The 11,066-nt window shown below is 41.1% G+C and overlaps 1 pseudogene; it reads left to right on the plus strand.

Annotated features, from left to right (window-relative positions):
• Positions 1 to 7,074, plus strand: part of LOC129821097 (gamma-aminobutyric acid receptor subunit alpha-6-like) — a 39,482-nt pseudogene extending 32,408 nt beyond the window's left edge.
• Positions 7,075 to 11,066: the final 3,992 nt, after the last annotated feature.

The raw sequence follows: 11,066 nt of genomic DNA on the forward strand, positions 1-11,066 counted from the left end.
TAAATGCTAGTTAACTTCTTATGGCTGGGGGCAGTATTGAGTAGCTTGGATAAAAAGGTGTCCAGAGTAAACTGCCTGCTACTCAGTCCTAAAAGCTAGAATATGCACATAATTAGTAGATTTGGATAGAAAACACTCTGACGTTTCTAAAACTGTTTGAATGATGTCTGTGAGTATAACAGAACTCATATGGCGGGCAAAAACCTGAGAAAAAATCCAACCAGGAAGTGGGAAATCTGAGGTTTGTAGTTTTTCAACTCTTTGCCTATCCAAGATATAGTGGAAATGGGGTCATATTGCACTTCCTAAGGCTCCTCACCCAAAAGGGTAAGTCATGACAACTAACTATAAGTAATCTTAAGCCTTATTCATACAGTTTGTTGAATATGGAATACATTGTATAAAATATTTCATATTTGTATCATATTTCTCCTGTGTACTTGAGCTTGTGTCCTCAAACGGGACTATACCTCCGCAATTTGTATTTTTTCCCAAAAATTGTAGATTTGTACCTTTTCTCGGAGTATCTAGCATTACAAGTTATTGTTTATGGCCCTCTCATGATAAATAATTCATTTTGGGGATTACATTTTAGATGACATTTTGTTACATTTAACTGGTTTTAATGGCTGGGATAGGAGATAGCTGTGGATGGATCAACAACATTGTAGTTACTCCACAGTACTAACATAAATGACAAAGTGAAACAACTTATTATGTGAATTGTGAAGCAAATTTTTACTCCTGAACTTATTTCAGCTTAATATAACAAAGGGGTTGAATACTTATTGACTAATGACATTTCAGCTTTTCATTTTAATATATTTCTTAAAAATTTGAAAAACATAATTCCATTTTGACGTTCTGGGGTATTGTGTGTAGGCCAGTGACAAACAATCTCAATTTAATCTGTTTTAAATTCAGGCTGTAGCACAACAAAATATGGATGAAGTCAAGGGGTGTGAATACTTTCTGAAGCCACTGTATGTATTTATATTCCGGACTGACATTGCTCATTCTGATATTGCTTAATTCCATTCTTTTTATTTGTGTGTATTGTTTTGTATTGTTAGTTATTACCACACTGTTGGAGCTAGACACATAAGCATTTCCCTGCACCTGCAATAACATCTGCAAAATATGTGTAAGCGACCAATAAAATGTGATTTGATTTGTTTGCAACTAGGCACTAAAGAAAAACGTCAAACAATGTGGCAGACGAAATTGTATTTTTGTCCAGGAACACAACGCGTTATGTTTGGGGCAGATCCAACCCAACACATCATTGAGTTCCACTCTTCATATTTTAAAACATGTTGGGTTTGCTTGTCATCAGCAAGGGACTTTTTGGGGATAAAAATACATGGAATAGAGCTAAGCACAGGCAAAATCCTAGAGGCAATGGTTCCGTCTGCTTTCCAACAGACACTGGGAGAGAAATTCACCTTTCAGCAAGACAATTACCTAAAACACAAGACCAAATATTCACTCCGGTTCCTTACCAAGACGATAGTAAATGTTCCTGAGTAACCTAGTTACAGTTTTGTCTTATATAGGCTTGAACATCTATGGTAAGACAGTCTAGCAATGATCAAAATGGCTGTCTAGCAATGATCAACCAACTTGACAGAGCTTGAAGAACGTTTTACAGCATAGTCGCTCTGGATAAGAGCAATAAGAGCGAAATGACTTAAATGTAAATGTAAATAAATTGGCAAATATTGTACAATCCAGGTGTGCAAAGCTCAGAGAGACTTACCCAGAACGACTCACAGCTGTAATTGCTGCCAAATTGAGCTTGAGGATAACACAGTTGATCCTGATTCGATAACCCTCACAGCTATTGTCCAGTCACAGCGATTAATGAAATATTGGCACACTTTTTTTTCTCCACAGAACAAGTTGGTATACGGTTGAGAAGCAACCATTTTAGTTTTTTCCAGATGAAACCAGTCTGCCAAAAGTTGCTAACGCCAATCTAAATTCTCAAACTATATACATACTGCAATTCCAACCACAAAACCTCTTTGCTTTGATTTTAGGCATCAAAATACAACCATTTCCCTTGCTTACAGCATAATATTAATGTTATTTCCAACAACCAATGAGCAACTCTGCCGTAAATCCCGCTGCATATTGAATGTTGAGGAGCTTTGGCAATGACATGGAGTGACAAGGAGTGGAATGTTAGCCAACAATACTGGTACCCAGACTAGAACTACCTGCCTTGTGTGGCTTTTTAATGAAAAGGGCCATCTAGGCCAGACATCAAGGAAACACATTTGCTGCAAAGGGCTTCTGTGAGCCCAGTGCTCACTGCTAATGTCTGTGGAAGCTAAAGCTAACTATAGGCAAGCTCTCTTTATGCCAGACTTGAAAAATAGCTCTTTCCTGGTCTCTCATAAAACACAACCACAAAATCTAACCTTTGCTATAGCTTCAGTTTAATGATCATTAAATGACTGCATCTCAGGCAGATAATATAAGGGGCCAGTAAAACTGTAATCCTCATTTTACATATTTGTCTTTATAGCCCCAGGAGAAAGTATTGACCCTACGTGTGTGTGTGTGTGCGCGTGTGCGCGTGTGTTTGTGTGTGTATGTGTGTATTTACCTGCATGTTACATGTGTGTTTATGTGTGTGTTTACATGCATGTCTGTGTGTTTATTCAGGCAGAGAAGTATGAACATTTATAGATCCATGTACGTCAGCAAATAGTTTGCCATGACTGCTCACTGCGAAAGTCTTCAGGGTTGTCAGGGTGAATTCAATTTCCCCATCTCTTTTATGAGATATTCCTATTCCATGTTCCTCTTAAAAAGGACATTGTGCTTGGCACAGCATCCCCCTATCTTGATTAGTCAGTGGTTTTCCAAAAAATGTAATCTCAGACAATATAAAGGGATCTATTCCTTCGTCGTGCTGTTGTCCACACAGATCAATAGAGTTGTGGTTCTGATTACATTTCACAGACACACACACCCATAGGAAACCGGAAAGAGGCATTCTCGATAACACCAAACGCAGTACTACACGGTTGAGGATGGCTGAGCGCTCGCTCCGAATAATCCCTTGGTTTGACACATAGACAGAGGAGGCGTAGGTGTGAAATACCTGGCAGACTTTCCCAGGAAAGGAATGAAAAGAGGTGGACTAGTTTCGCACGGTCTTTGTCGACAGCCCATGAGCAAGGGATTGATTCAAATAATAAGGGCCCTGCATGCCAACCCTGGGAGGGAATGAAATTAGAACACCTTCAGTATGGCGGCTCACACTGCTGGCTGGCTGCTGGGCCGTTTGTGTGTGCTAATACACACTCCATCTCCCTCCTGCGTTCAGAAGATGACAGCAGAGCTTTATTTCTTTTCAAAATGTGTCACATGTTGCCCACAAGCATTCTCCAACCCCCTCAGTACACCCTCTACTACACACACACACACAGCAATGTCTCTGTTAACTGGACTGTAGTTATAACCGCACGTTTCGGGGTTCTTATTTTCTCTTCTTTTTCTTTGTTACAGAGACAGCGTGTGAGCCCCGTCCTGGAGTGAGCCCCCTCACTGATCTCACACGGATGCACACGTGCACACACACACACACATACACACACAAACACAAGGACACTCACCGTTTGGATAGATGACAGAGAAGCTAGCCAAGGTTTTTCTTTTTGATGCTGCCTCTGTACATTGTTTTTTTTTTTTTTTTTTTTTACTTTCAGTGTGTGACTGATTTGAAGTGCTCTGTCAACTGTTGACCTGGGAGCTCAAGTTTTATCATAGCTTATGGGCCAGGGCTCTGTCGATTTCAAACAGGTACTCAAGCTCTTTCTCTCTCACACATCCCTCTGCGTCTTCCCCCTGAAGAGAAACAATGTGCATTGGCACTTCTCTTTCAAGTGTTTTGCTCTTTCCCGGTCCCTGTCTGAAACAGAGGGACTTTCCGAAAAGTAGGGAGTGTCTGCCACAGGACTGGAGGCAGCGGAGTCACTTTGTCTGTGTGAAACGATACACGGCCTGGCTGCGTCTACCCTGGACAGTACTGGAAAACACACCCGAGGGGAGTACCGTGCACTGCCTCCACTCTGACTGACTGTCTCCCCCCAATTTAAACTTTGCAGTCTCTCTCGGTTTTCGGTTCATTGGCTTATTTTCACTCCTCTCATGAAACATTTCTTTGATGAAGCCAAATCGTCAAAGAGTTGTTCTTGGTTCCTCACATACATTTTAATATTCAGAATTACTCAAAAGACACACAGCCAAAGACACACACACACATTCACAGGGACAACCTTGTAAGACAGTCGAATCCAAATAAATGCGAGGATCATCGGTCTCTCCGCGCAGGTCAAAGATCAGTTATAAGGCCTGTATTTGTTGGCATCCACCAACTCATACTTAACCCTGGACTTTAATGAATTCACAATATTCTCTCCTTGCTAACTTTACTTGGCTATGTTCGGCGTATCAGAGAATACAAATACAGTTCCCTGGCAACAGCCCGCCTCGCATTCAATGGATATATGATTTAATGTCAGTGTTGTTGTTTGTTTTAATATTTTCTATTTTTGCACTTTTATGTAATTGTATCTGTCGTTATTGGACATGAAAGGATGCTAAGGTGGTTTGTGGTTGGCAATTATTCATTAAATGACAGATTTACATTTAATTTAGAACTGCATCCTCTCACAAGCAATTATGCATCATGCCAAATGCATTCATTAGCTTCTGTCTGGATTTACATATAATTATGCACTATTTCCAATTAAAAGAAAGAGGTAAATGATTATATCCACAGAGTAGCGCCATCTAAATATATCCAACATTTCATATGTGTGTGTGTGTGTGTTTATTGGTTATTCATGACTGTCTTCCCACTGGCTGCCTCTCTCTGCAGCACATGTCGCAGCTTATCAACACACTTATCAAGCATCTGTTTCACTTTTTTATAAAGTCCATTAATATTTCTCCAGGTGTTACACCTTTCCACATTTCTTTCCATGTTCCCCCAGATATTGTAGTGATATTTTGCTAAGGAAAACTAGATGGACTGCCTTCAAAATTGAACCTTCCTCTCTGCTTTTGATGTGGAGTCTGAGGACACAGAACATTTCAGCTCTGACTACACTGGCAGGCCCTGGAAGGGACCACTTGACAGTTGTGTCTGAATAAGACTGTCTGAACCTAAAGGAAGTGGCAGAGGAGTGACTGGTGTATAGCCCTGACTGTATAGCCCTATTGACTTGGTTATTTAGTTGAATTAAATGGAAAAGGAAGATGGAGGGCGCTGTATTGGTGACCTTATCGATTTTCTCCAACCTCAACCTGCCTGCTTATGGCAAACTTACTGGTCTCTATGGGGGACAAGCACTAGCATGACCTGTGACCCTTGTTAGGGGTTTGGAGTGTTGGGGTTTTGTGTCTCAAAGACCCTGACATCTACCGCCCCCTCAATATCGCATTTCACTACAGGCATGAGTCACATTGATTCCTAACCACTGTTATTCGCTAGCTTTTATTCATAGGCTAAGCAAATGTGAAATGTGAAAATGAAGCAGCATTATGGTAACACGTTGGTCTTTGTGCATATGTGAATATTTCATGATTACTGTAGTTATAGATTTATATTTTTATTTTCTGTCTTAAATATCCTGCTTGATGTATGGCTATTATGTTAATTATTTGTACTGATCTGAAATGTATTGCAGCTTTTGTATATACAGTGCCTTGCAAAAGCATTCAGACCCATTGGATTTCTTCACATTATATTGTGTTACAAAGTGGGATTAAAATTGGTTTAATTATACTTTTTTGTCAGCAATCTGCACAAAATACTCTGTAATGTCAAAGTGAAAGAAAAATTCTAGATTAATAAATATTAAATAACTAATATATAGTCGTTGCAGACGCATTCAGCTCGCTGAGTTAATAATTGTTCGAAAAACCTTTGGCATCGAGTCTTCTTGGGTAAGTCTGTAAGGGCTTTACACACCTGGATTGTGGAATATTTTCCCATTATTTAATAAATTCTTCATGCTCTGTCAAGATGTTGGGGGATCATGGTTAGACAGCAATTTTCCAGTTTTGCCATAGATTTTCTAGCAGATTTAAGTCAAAACTGTAACGTGGCCACTCAGGAACATTAACTGTCTTGTTGGTAAGCAACTACAGGGTAGACTTGGCCTTTTGTTGTAGGTTATTGTCCTGCTGAAAGGTTGAATTCCTTCCCCAGTCTGGTGTAAAGCAGACTGAAACAGGAGGATTTTGAAACAGGAGGATTTTTCCTGTGCTTACCTCCCTCCTGTTTCTTTTTCTTATGATAATCTCCCCGTTATTTGCCGATACCAAAATAAGGAGGCAGTTACTCAATCATGTGTTGTGTTGGATTTGCCCCAAACATAAGGCTTTGAATTTAGACCAAAAAAGTATTCCTTTGCCGTCTTTTTTTTGCAGTATTACTTTAGTACCGTGTTGCATACGGCCGGTAGCCTGGTGGGTAGGAGCGTTGGGCCAGTAATCAACAAGTTGCGACAGACGACTGTATCTTTGATGTGCCTGGGTGGTTTAATACATAACCCACAGCATAATCATTAACTTGACCATGCTTAAAGAGATATTCAACACATGATTTGTTTTTGTTTCCCATCTATAAATCACTGCCCTTCTTTATGAGGCTTTCAAAAAGCTCCCTGGTCTTTGTAGTTGAATCTCTATCTTAATTTAAAAAATGTAAATGTTCTTCCACTATGACATTACAGGGTATTTAGTATAGATTGTTGAGAGAATTAAATACAATTTAATGCATTTTTAATCCCACTTTGTATCACAAAATGTGAAGTAATCTAAAGGGTCTGAACACTTTTGCAAGGCATTATATATCATTATATTCTCTATTTAGCACATTCAAATCTATTTGTTTTTCATTTTCCCTTGGACACACTGTTTTTAATTGCCATAGAAAACAATATTTTGGTGTTTAGACGTTCTGTCGTTTTACTAACATACTCCTCATCAATACTTTCCCTCAGGATTGTGTGCATATTATCATGTCGAATAAAGTCCAATTATGTTTGAGTGTTTCTTTCCTTGTCAAATCGCAAAACATGATGTATGACACGATGAAACATCCCTTTCAACCAATCAGATAGAAATGTATTGTACAGCTGTTTATGGGATGGGTAATGTGGCAAGCCAAGAATATGTCCCTTCAGCCCTTTTAGTAGGAATGGAACAAAGTAACCGAACTGGAGATTGAGAAAAGAGATTAACATAAACCAGTGTAGTACATCTCAGGCGTATGTATTTTTTTTCATTCATGAAAGTAGTGGCGGGGCTGTTCTTACTGTAAAAGAAGCCCCTGTCTCCTTCCATCTCCTCTGTCCCAACATCCTGAAAGAAGCCGCAGGGCAGAGGAGTGTGAGCGAGTATGAGAGAGAGAGATTTCCTCATTTCACTTGTCCTCTGGTCCGAACCACAGGACGCCCATGCGCTCAAAGCACTGGGTCACCCTCATCTCTGGTCAAAAAAGGGTAGAGTGCCACCTATTGGTGCACTGCCTGTATCCTCCAACTACACCTCCTCCTCTGCTATGCACAGGCTCACCATATCCCTTACCCACACAGGTCTTCTCGTAGACGGATGAGGGAATGTCGTTTTTGTGTCTACTTTCTGTTTTTGAGGTGAACTTTTGCTAAAGTATGGGAACTTTTAGTTGTAAGGAGTGCTGCTGTGCCTTCTGGAGCCACACCGATATGTGTAGGTGGATACAGAGCAAAGAGAGAAGACATTATCATCCCTGACCCCGACCCCCAAAATAAAAAAGCCCCCCCCCACACACACACACAGTCAGGCACAGAGGCATAATCAGTGGTGTGGATGGGAGGCAGACTGCTGTTGTGTCTCAGGCTCCATCACACTGAGTATTCTGATGATTTCCACAGGCTTGTCAGAGGCCACCATATTAGGCCCATCATATTCACTCATATGTCAGACTGTCACATGCAGTTGGATCCATCAACATCCCTGACACTGTCAGAGCTAAAGAGAAAGTGGGAGGGTGAGCCAGCGGAGAATTAGAGAGAAAGATAGGTAGAAAGAGAAGGATGAATAAATAAAAGAAGCATAGATGCAGAACTCCCACTCTCTCGTGCCTGAAATGCCAAGCTGGTGCTTGAGAAACATGACTGCAAACCTGCTCAATCCAGCGACATCAAGTGTCTCATACATGGCTACACATAGCCCAGGGTTGCTTTCACAATGACAGAGCTAAATAATTAACACCAATAACGTGTGGAGCCTTTGAGACAGATTTTGACACAATTTAATTTCAGTCTATTCCAATATATGGAGGATATTACCACTGTGTCGTCTGTGGATGGATCAAGAATTCAATTTCTGCTCAGAGACGCTCGAACTCATGGGTTAATGTCTCCGAAGCGAAATTCTGTCTCTGTGTCTTTGTTGAAACTGAACTTCCACACACTGAGAGTCAGAGTCGGTGTTGATGTATGTCATCCTAAATCACACATTTGAAATAGGCCAGCCATGTTCATCACATTGCTGTATGTGCTCTTGCTAAGCGATCAACAATTGTAGTTGTGCACGAGTTCCGTTTGATAAGACAAATCATTCCTGTTTTAATGTAGTATAGAACAGCCTGTTCTGATTAAAACTCCCGCGAGGCACGGTCGAAAATCAACTCAAATCAGTGACACATGGCCTTGTTCGATGGGCTCTATTGTCTCACATTCCCTTACAGTTATGATGGTAAGAGAAGGGGGAAATTCAGCTGCGAATTGAAGAGGCTGGTGTTCCCGCACAGTGATGTCTGATATCACCCCCCCCCCCATTACTATATAGTTAGATAAGTTAGATAAACCCTGGGGATAAGTCATGCTGCATGCAGAAGACTAGAGGTCCTGTAGAATGAATAGCCTCTGCACCTCGGAACCCACTGAACCTACCTACAGTATTAGCTACATTGGCTTTATCCTCATTGAGAAATTCTCCCTGTTTTGCTGTGAGAACCAAAATAACCTGGTGGGTGTGTATTTTGGCCTAATTGAAGGTAAACAAGGCCGAGAGAGAGTGTACTGTATCGTAGGCTTTGCTCTAAGAAGTATTCTCGGGTAAATGCCTGTAAATCCACGAGGGGGCAATTAACCTGGCAGGGTAGAGGTGAGGTACAAGGTGACTCTCCCCCGGGATCTGTCTGTTGTCTCTCATTGAGGTAATGGGGCTACCATTTTCATAATTGCCTAGCACTTAATACTTGCATAACAAGTGACTGACTATATTATATATTTTCATGAACAATCAAATCCCTGTTAGTCAGCAATCAATGTGTTATATGCATAGCAAATGGTCTATCATGTGACCGCTGTTGCTCCAGGACTCTAGGATCCTGCACTGCCATGGGGCCAGTGGAGCGTAGCTCACAGCAGTACCCAGTGGGGATGGGCGCCACATGGCCCCACAAGCTAGACGGTTAGCATTTAGCGCCATGTGGCCCTGCAAGCATAGATGGTTAATGTTTAGCATGGAACCACTCTGTATGTGTATGTGAGGCACTTATACACACATGGTGGGAGGCCTTGCTTTCCAGCTTATGATTAAAAGCTCTTCTCATGCCATGGCAACAGTTTTTCTTTTCTGTGATCCAGAGAGAGAGCTGGATCCAACCAGGCGGCAGCAGATTTGTTTACTTCCCCATTGTCTGTGCCTCGACCTAGGTTGGGCAAAACTAAACATGGCGGTGTTCGCCTTGCAACCTCATTAGAATAAAGACCTCCTCCATTCCTGCCATTATTGAAAGAGATCGTGATACCTCACATCTCAAAATAGGGCTACTTAATGTTAGATCCCTCACTTCAAAGGCAGTTATAGTCAATGAACTAATCACTGATCATTATCTTGATGTGATTGGCCTGACTGAAACATGGCTTAAGCCTGATGAATTTACTGTGTTAAATGAGGCCTCACCTCCTGGTTACACTAGTGACCATATCCCCCGTGCATCCCGCAAATGCGGAAGTGTTGCTAACATTTACGATAGCAAATATCAATTTACAAATAAAACCCCAACGTTTTCGTCTTTTGAGCTTCTAGTCATGAAATCTATGCAGCCTACCCAATCACTTTTTATAGCTACTGTTTACAGGCCTCCTGGGCCATATACAGCGTTCCTCACTGAGTTCCCTGAATTCCTATCGGACCTTGTAGTCATAGCAGATAATATTCAAATTTTTGGTGACTTTAATATTCACATGGACTTTAATATTCACAGACTTACTCCAAAAGGCTTTCGGAGCCATCATCGACTCAGTGGGTTTTGTCAAACCTGTCTCTGGACCTACTCACTGCCACAGTCATACTCTGGACCTAGTTTTGTCCCATGGAATAAATGTTGTGGATCTTAATGTTTTTCCTCATAACCCTGGACTATCGGACCACCATTTTATTACTTTTGCAATCGCAACAAATAATCTGCTCAGACCTCAACCAAGGAGCATCAAAAGTCGTGCTATAAATTCTCAGACAACCCAAAGATTCCTAGATGCCCTTCCAGACTCCCTCCGCCTACCTAAGGACGTCAGAGTACAAAAATCCGTTAACCACCTAACTGAGAAACTCAATTTAACCTTGCGCAATAGCCAAGATGCAGTTGCACCCCTAAAAACTAAAAACATTTGTCATAAGAAACTAGCTCCCTGGTATACAGAAAATACCCGAGCTCTGAAGCAAGCTTCCAGAAAATTGGAAAGGAAATGGCGCCACACCAATCTGGAAGTCTTCCGACTAGCTTGGAAAGACAGTACCGTGCAGTCTCGAAGAGCCCTCACTGCTGCTCGATCATCCTATTTTTACAACTTAATTGAGGAAAATAAGAACAATCTGAAATGTATTTTTGATACTGTCGCAAAGCTAATTAAAAAGCAGCATTCCCCAAGAGAGGATGGCTTTCACTTCAGCAGTAATAAATTCATGAACTTCTTTGAGGAAAAGATCATGATCATTAGAAAGCAAATTACTGACTCCTCTTTAAATCTGTGTATTCCTCCAAAGCT

This window comes from Salvelinus fontinalis, chromosome 2, assembly GCF_029448725.1.
Source record: "Salvelinus fontinalis isolate EN_2023a chromosome 2, ASM2944872v1, whole genome shotgun sequence".
Classification (NCBI taxonomy): domain Eukaryota; kingdom Metazoa; phylum Chordata; class Actinopteri; order Salmoniformes; family Salmonidae; genus Salvelinus; species Salvelinus fontinalis.